Below are 8711 nucleotides of genomic sequence, written 5' to 3'. Positions count from 1 at the left end.
CGGGGGGGGGTGTGGAGGCTGCCTCTCCCGAGGCCCTAGCAGAACTGTCGCGTGTCCGGGGAGAACGGTTACGGTGCGAAGCCATGCACGGGCTGCACCTGACCAGGTCCCACCGATTCCAGCCAGAGCTTGGGAGGAAATCGGAGGCGAGACACAGCCACGGGAGCGTCCGGGTGGGCTGACGTTCAGAGCTTCTGCTTCCTGGGGAAACCTTGACATTTCATAGTCGGAGGGCATTCCAAAGCCAAACGTTTTGAGAATTTCCCATTAAATACCTTTTTTCCCTTGCTTCAAACATAGTCTTGCCATTCTGAGTTGCCATTTTTGATGAACATTTTCACTTAACAACCATAAAGCAATCAAAAAGTTCAAATCTCTCACCCCCCCTTTCAAACTGTCCTCTCTCTGGATTTGCCCATCCACAGTCATAAATACAAATTTTTGAAAAGAAATGTTTTTTTAAAAGAACACAAAATTTTCAGAGGCAAGTGGCGAAAATGAAGCCTACGTGAGTTCAGTATTCCTGGCTCTCACCAAGAAGCATCCGCTTTTCTCAGTATAAGTACTTTTAAAATATATCTAAAACATGTATCGGAAGGGCTCCGTTCTAGGGTACACAAGTGTTAGAGCATATTTTTAGGGGTTGGGGTTTTTTAAGACTTAGGAGATGCTGAGATCCCACCATTAATTCCATTTCAGATCCCCCCATATTTAAGGAAATAATTCTAAACTATTCATCCCACTGTAGATCCCAAGAAAGGTGTCCAATTTGAAAGGGGCTCCGTTAGCTCGGCTGCTCTGCCTCTTAACAAAAGAGAAAGGAAAATGAGGGTGAAGGAGGAGAACCCCAGGGGATTGGGCTCACAGTCTTCCCTCGCTAGCAGCCACGCGAGAGGCGCGCGAGCGAGCCAAGGGGGAGCCGAGCGGGGTAAGGGCTGGCTTTGCTGGAGCTGGAGAAGCGTGAATATTTATGCCTCAAATGACATCGTGAATGATTGCACTCCAGGGGAACTGCAAACTTAAAATACAGGGGTTTAGAGCAGGCCAAAGAGTGGGACTAAACGTACACGTACGCAGCCAGGATGTAGCCAGGCTGCTGCTGCCGAACAGAAAAGGCGAGAGGGAGGTTAGATCCAGGGAGAACGAGCCCCACTTTGCTATTTCACCAGCAGAAGACTTGGGCAGGGGGTTGCTTTAGCTAGACCTGAGTTGCTGGGCTGCAGGATTCTCTGTGTGAAACCCCGTGGCCCACTAGGTACAGGGAATAATTTATTCAGGTCCTAAAATATTTTAATGTACAAGAAACTAAAATCTTTAAGCCAGAAATACTCGGAGCCTATGAAAAATAAGTCACGCTCTAAAAGGCTTACGCAGCATAACCCACACTGAGAAATACTCAAGGTCCATTAAATGTTTTTAAATGGGTTTGTGTGTGGGAAGAGGGAAGTGCAAGGTGGGAGGATAACGCCACGCGATGCTGATGGGGAGGTGACTTCCGAACGCACGGCATTGAGTCGGTGATCCAGCAGCTGCCACTTCAAACACGCTTACCAAAAGCATTGACTTTTTCTTCTCTGGGAACTGACTAAACAAGAAGCAGCTTTCTTTTTAATGTGTGCTTTTCCATCTTCCTCAACCTGAGTATCATTGATGGCAACAGCTAAAACAAGAAGCATCCTGCTCATTAATGCTAATTTCAGCAGTGGACTAATAATGACAGCTACCCATCAGAGCTTTATCTACTGCTTTGTGTTTTCTTACTTTGAAGGCAAATGACTCGCTTTAACAGAAGCAAGCGGCACCTCAGGGTTACAGGAGCACTCATTTACTACCTTAGTTTTGGAAATCTCTTTTTTTAGAATGAAGATGAAGACCTCGGTATTCAAGGGGAGAATGCATGCGGGAGTTAAATTTATTCGAATTGTCTTTCTCAAAGGGCAATAAAATACAACCGGTAACAAAATACAAGAATCATCGAATGCAGAAAGACAGATCCTGATTTCCTTATTCAGGAAAATTTCCTTTCTTATTTCAGGGAGAGTCTCAAGCATAAGATGCTGGGCCAACATTCATACAGAGAAACTCCGTTAGGAAAGGTTTTACTCCAGGGGCAATTTACACTCTGGGTTTTCCTTTCCTTATCTGTGTGTTTGGAATTTTCTTACATCAGAAGTCTTGAGCGTTCATTTAATTACCCAAACTAGCACAAAGCAGCCAAACTCAAGCCCCAGTTACTTAAAACAGAATTTGAAGTAAAATTAATGTGTAATACTCCCAAACCAAAATTAATCAGCGTAGACATCATTAATCTTCTTTCCTAACTATTCCATGTTATTCACCAGAACTTGGAAAAATCCGAATGACGGAAATTATTTTCTAGGACTACAGATCTTTACAAAAATCACGTGCTAATAGCTCCTTTCTTTTTGAAGTGAAAGACCATAAGCCTGCCTCTGCGTAATTGTTAAGAGTAATACATGTGGCAAGAAGCAGCTACGTGGGTGTTCAGATCGCAAGCCAGGTAAGACACTGGTTAAAAACAACTCCTCTCCGGAGGAAGTTTAAGAAATAGCCTACCAGTTTTACATGCTTTTGATACAAAGCATTACTTCTGAATAAATAGGTAGTCACCTTATTTCTCTGAATGCGCTGAAAGGGCAGTGTTAAGTTCAACATACTCTGTTCTGTCTGGTTTTGAAATGACAAAGACACAGGTAACACATCCAAAGAGACACCAATACCTTTCTTCGTAAGCTTTGAGGAAAAAAAAAAAATAATCCAATAATGGCCAAATCTTCACATCCCGTAACTTCTAGCTTTTAGAATTCAACTTAATTCTGCCGTTACTTCGGATTCCTCCTTCAACCTACACCAGAGAGATCAGAGAAGATAGATGAGGTCTTCACGTCAGAACTGAAGGCCCTATCAGTCCCGTCCATTAACACTTCTGAGGACCACACAACATTGCTACAAAACTTATAAGCAGCGTTATCAAAAGCTGCAGATGAAGAAAAAAGGTCTTTGCCTGTTGTGAGGATATCGACGGATGCAGTGAAAGCCCTTTTTTTTCACCAATGCCAAAGCTGAGGGCAGACTAATCTGACTTGGCATAACCTGACGCCCTGGAGTACTAGACATTCCCTTCTTACAGAACTGGCCAGCTCTTCCCACACATAGAAATGGTGACAGTTAACAATCTGGGCCAGATAAATTTGTATCAAGTGCTGATAATTTTCACATTCCACAAGAAACAAAAATCTTAGTAATAATCAAAGTGATTTCTCATATAAATGAAATCAGGTAAGAGACAGTCTTTTACTCCGGAACATTTTACTACAAACTATGTGTAACTGATTACACCCAACTTCACTGGATGTGTAATTAGTGATTACTATGACAGTCTAATATATTAACTCTCCAAGAAAGGAAGATCTTATGGCTCCAATTCTCTTTTCCAATTAAAGTATTAGTCTATTACATGGATCATTTCACAGCTGGCTCTGATTTATCTTGGTTTTGATGCAGCAATTAATTCTGCTGAGAATTAAGAGAACAGAAAGATGTAGCCAGTCATTTCTGTAGTCCCTGGTTACAGTTACTTGACTGAAGAGGCAAGGTTCAACTACGTGGCTCCAGGGCCACGTGACTTAAAGTAAAAAAATAACTTTTTTTTTCTTTTTCTGGCAAAGCAGAGTTTATTTGATGGTGAGGTACTTAGGGACATGGTTTTGAGGTGGGATGGCAGTGTTAGGTTAACAGTTGGACTTGTTATCATAAAGGTCTTTTCCAACCTAGACGATTCTATGATTCTATGATTTATTTGTTACAGTCACAATATATAACATGTATCGTTTAGTGACTGTAAATAAGCAGGTTCAGGTATTGATTCAGGATGGGATGTCATCCAGAGAGACCTGGACAGGCTGGAGAGGTGGGCCTGTGTGAACCTCATGAGGTTCAACAAGGCCAAGTGCAAGGTCCTGCACCTGGGTTGGGGTAACCCCCGGTATCAATACAGGCTGGGGGAAGAAAGGATCGAGAGCAGCCCTGCCGAGAGGGACTTGGGGGTACTGATGGATGAAAAGCTAGACATGAGCCGGCAATGTGCGCTGGCAGGAGCGCCACAAAAATGATCCGAGTGCTGGAGCACCTCTCTTATGAAGACAGGCTGAGAGAGCTGGGGTTGTTCAGCCTGGAGAAGAGAAGGCTGCGGGGAGACCTGATTGCGGCCTTTCAGTATCTAAAGGGGGCCTATAGGAAAGATGGGGAAAATCTTTTTTAGTAGGGCCAGCTGTGACAGGACAAGGGGTAATGGTTTTAAACTAAACCAGGGTAGGTTTAGACTAGATATAAGGAAGAAATTCTTTCCAATGAGGGTGGTGAAACACTGGAACAGGTTGTCCAGAGAGGTAGTGGAGGCCCCATCCCTGGAAACATTCAAGGCCAGGTTGGACGGGGCTCTGAGCAACCTGATCTAGTTAGCGGTGTCCCTGCTCCTGCAGGGGGGTTGGACTAGATGACCTCCAGGGGTCCCTTCCAACCCAAAACATTCTATGATGCCCCTCAGAGCTCTGTCACTCGGGATAGATACTTTGCACAGTGCATGAAGGTAAAAAATCATAAGGAAAACACGGAAGAGACTTCCAGATCCCCTTATTTTTATCAGTTACACTCGGAATTACAGTGGCATACTTCCCCATACTAACAGATCTTGTGTCATAATCCCCATCCTGAAAAATCAGTGGGTGCACCTTGAACACCGACTCAATTTTTTGTCTATTTTTTTCCCCCTTCTTCCCCAGCTTCAGAACTTTTTGATTGTATCACACGCAGTTCCATGTACTGCTTTATACCTGCATGTATAAAGAATAATATGTATGTATAATACGGCATTCAATTAACTTACACCTTGCAGTATTTTTAATGTGACATTTAAGAAAAATAGAGGCTTTTTTCATTGGTTACTGATTTAAATTTCAAATGTGTACACTGTGATGACAAAGCTTATGTATCTATACGTATATTCTGATTAGGGTGAGAGCAGTACCGAGGGCAGGCGTTCAAGCACCGGTGCTTTCCTTTGTTTCCCTTCTGGTACTTGTAACACGCCAAAAAGCTGCGACAGCACTGCGGATTGCTCTGAACGCGTCAGCACCTTTACTGCCACGGCCTGGTCTCCCACCGCCTGGGGCCTAGGAACATTTTTTAAATGGGGAGAGATGCTACCAACAGTAGATCATGATGGAATCAGGAACCACTAAGGCCCATCTGATGTAACCAAGTCTTTGCAACTGGATGGGATGCATCCCAGGTGCTGGAAGTGAATTTGAGGAGGTCTGGCTGTTACTAGGGGTTGCAACGCTGCCCTCCAAAATGGCGCGGCTCATCTTGCCAGATGAGGGCACAGGGATTGTGTTTTCACCTCAAGTTTGTTAAAGCAACTGCTTTCAACTTTCCAGGTACGGGCGTGTGCCTACAGAATGTGTGCTAGGGTGCAGGAAGGCAAATAGGGAAACAGTGCTTGTATCATTGCAGTAAATGAATTTATTGGAACTGACTGCCACTGAGTAAGAGTTATACTCGGCTATTACAGAATTTATTTATATATCCCTATTCAAGTAGTGGTCTTTATTTTAACCTCACATTACTTTTTAAATCTCTCATGCAGGTATCTGTTTTAAAAACCTGAAAACACAGCATTATTTCTTTGCTTTGTTAATTTGATTCATGCTTTGTGTATATAAAAGTGATTTGTTAATGATTTTGTAAATTAGATACACAATAAAAATGTACAATGCTAATGTGGCAGACTAAAAATGTTATGAAGTTTTGAGTTTTTATTTCAACAAGTACTGACAACAAAGATCTAAGGATAGGAAAAAAGTAAACACTGTATACTGGATGTCTGTTTTGTTTATCTAGTAACTATTATAGTGAACACCTAACACCCAAAAAACAGATATGCAAAGATTTGAGTTTGCTTTTTGTTTATTTTACCATCCTAAAGTAGTACTTCATTCCTGATACAATTTTGACGGAGCCATTTATAAGGTGCAACTCGCTCTAAAGTCACTGAATAGCCCCCTCTCTACATGCATTCTGCTTAAAATGTTGCTGACCTATGGCTGGACTTGGTGATCTGAAGGGTCTTTCCCAACCTAAATGATTCTAAATATTCATTTATTTTATGCAGGTTTCAAACAGTCTGGGTGTCAGCATTCTTGAAAGTGTATTTGTAGCCTTCTGACCCAGATGTGCCCTGCTAATTTTTGGACCTACTACCGGCTGACGAGTTGCACGTGCCATTTGGCCTCCTAAAGGTCTGGGGAACAGCACGGATCTCCTGGAAGAGGCAGCAGACTAACGCAAGCAAATGGGGTCCTGCCAGCTTGCCAATCAGCAGGCATACCCCTCCCAACAAGAACGTGCCTGTATGATATCTGGTCACCCAGACACGTGGCAGTACACGTGGTCCAGCTGGCAACCTGCTCGTCAGGAGATGCGCATGCACTCTCAGTGGTTTGAAAAAGCATTTATTCTTTTCAAGGGCACGGGGGGTCTATTAGCACATGTGTTCTGTTACTGTATTTTAGATCCTTTCTCTTTCCCAGTTTCGGGCACAGCCAGCAGCACAGAGAACGGGAGCGGGGAGGCACGGACACAGGAAAGGAAGGATAATTTCCAAATCAGTAGTCTGCAGGTGAACAGCAGAATTCATGGCCAAAAGGGGATGCCTTTTATCACTGTCGTTGGGATGCTGAATGATGTGGCTGCGTTAAGCATTACAGATTTGGCACATTTTAAAATGACTTTTTTTTTTTTTTAATAACCACTACTGAAATTTAACCTGAGAGAGAAGATAATGCTGTTTGTACACAATCTTGCATGTTTGTAACGAGAGTTATATTTTTCCTTCAAACCGGATTACGAATTATCATGGGCAGAATCATTCGGCACCACATTCAGCTGAACTAATTCAGCAAGACTGTAAACATGGATACAGAAAATAACATGAAGTTATACAGTACTGTAATGTTAATTATGGTCTTACAAATAGCTTCACGCTCACCTTTTCAGGTTGTGCACCTCCTCTAGAAAAAAGGGAACCAACCACTAAATTGGTGAATTGCCCGCTGAAACCTTACATGGGCCACAGTCACCAGAAACTGTTTATACCCGATCTCCGTTCAAATAGCTCTGCTTCAGCAACACGATTTAATTTCAGAACTTCATCTCTTCATCCTTACATTTTATCTAGCATTACAGTCTCTCACATCCCACATCATGGCTGAATAATTCAACGGCAAGTAAATTCCTTAAATTGCTCTTCTGCAGCCTTCATCATCAATTGCTGATGGACACTTTCTAGACCTCACTGAGGAGGCATTTGTGTTTTTCCTTCAACATCACCACCAAGGACAGGCAGTCAGATGGGCTATAGCTGCTGGAAAAGGCACTCCAGGTCTGTTCAAAATGCGCTCTGGGCTCTGCCAAAGCGTTCCAGCTGGTATCTCCAAATATTTAACACATCTAATTCTGAATACAGTTGGAGTGCTTGTAGGCTATTCAGTGGCTAAAACCAGCTCTAGGGTGTGCAGCTAAAACCGCACTGGTTTGTATCATAACACATCTCCTTTTTCTGAAGCCAAGGCTGAAAATATTTTTTTTATTTTTAATTTTCAGAAGTTTGCTGAAACATATATTCAGTAAGATAACAGGATTTAGGTTACGTGGAGGTAACATATTCCCCCGCCGTCCTCTTAAATAAGAGAACCATATTCTGTAATATGAAGGAAACGCATGGTTGTAGAAGTTATGTTTTGGGTATACAATCATTATTATCTCAGTATCAGCCCCTCCCCAAAAAACTGTCATATAATAGGCTTTAATAATTCTATTTATTATAATGCCAGTTAGATTCATATAAACAAAAGCCCAGTATACATGCAGAACAGGTACATTCTTACCTGTTATCAAACATACATTACTCTCTATAGATTTCAAGACCACATAAATCACCTCAAGGCATTTGTAAATGCTTAAATAAATAAATAAATAAATGCAGTGTTGATAAGAGCACCTCCCAAAGAGCTGAGAAGAGGGAGAACTAACATTACTGACTGCAAGTTCCTTCTGAACTGGAACTTGAACGATACAGGATGCGCGTGGTGGCTAATGATTAGCTGACACAATGCAGTGTACTTATAATCTGCTGACTATATCATTGAAAGACACTACCCTATTGCTAATCACATAACATACACTGGAGAGACAAAAGGTGACTTTCCCACTAAATCCTGAATTGCTACGATAGTGCTATGAATACCTACTATGACATTTAATTCTGTGAGTAAGGAAATGTGGGCAGAAACTGCTGGTTACAGGTTAAGTTTGCAACCTCAAAATTTCAACAACTTATCCACTCAGGGCAAATTAGTAATAGCGTATCCCATTGGAAAGTATTAAGTATCTTTAAAATAGTTAAGTGTTTTGTTTTCTTTTAATTACTTTCTGCCAATATCCATAATTCTCTCTGAATGTTCAAAACTAACTTAAAATCCGATATACAATTGCTATTGTTTTTATATCATCCAAAAGGAAAGATTAATGACACATTTCAGTAATCTAGTAATAGCTGGCTTTTTTCATTGTTCAAGCTGTATGTAATCCTCAGTGGATCTCAGATGTAGGTTAAAAAGGTATTTAATGCC

This window comes from Egretta garzetta, unplaced genomic scaffold, assembly GCF_000687185.1.
Source record: "Egretta garzetta isolate BGI_Z169 unplaced genomic scaffold, ASM68718v1 scaffold251, whole genome shotgun sequence".
In the NCBI taxonomy this organism is placed as follows: Eukaryota; Metazoa; Chordata; class Aves; order Pelecaniformes; family Ardeidae; genus Egretta; species Egretta garzetta.
Note: the sequence above shows the minus strand (reverse complement) of the source record.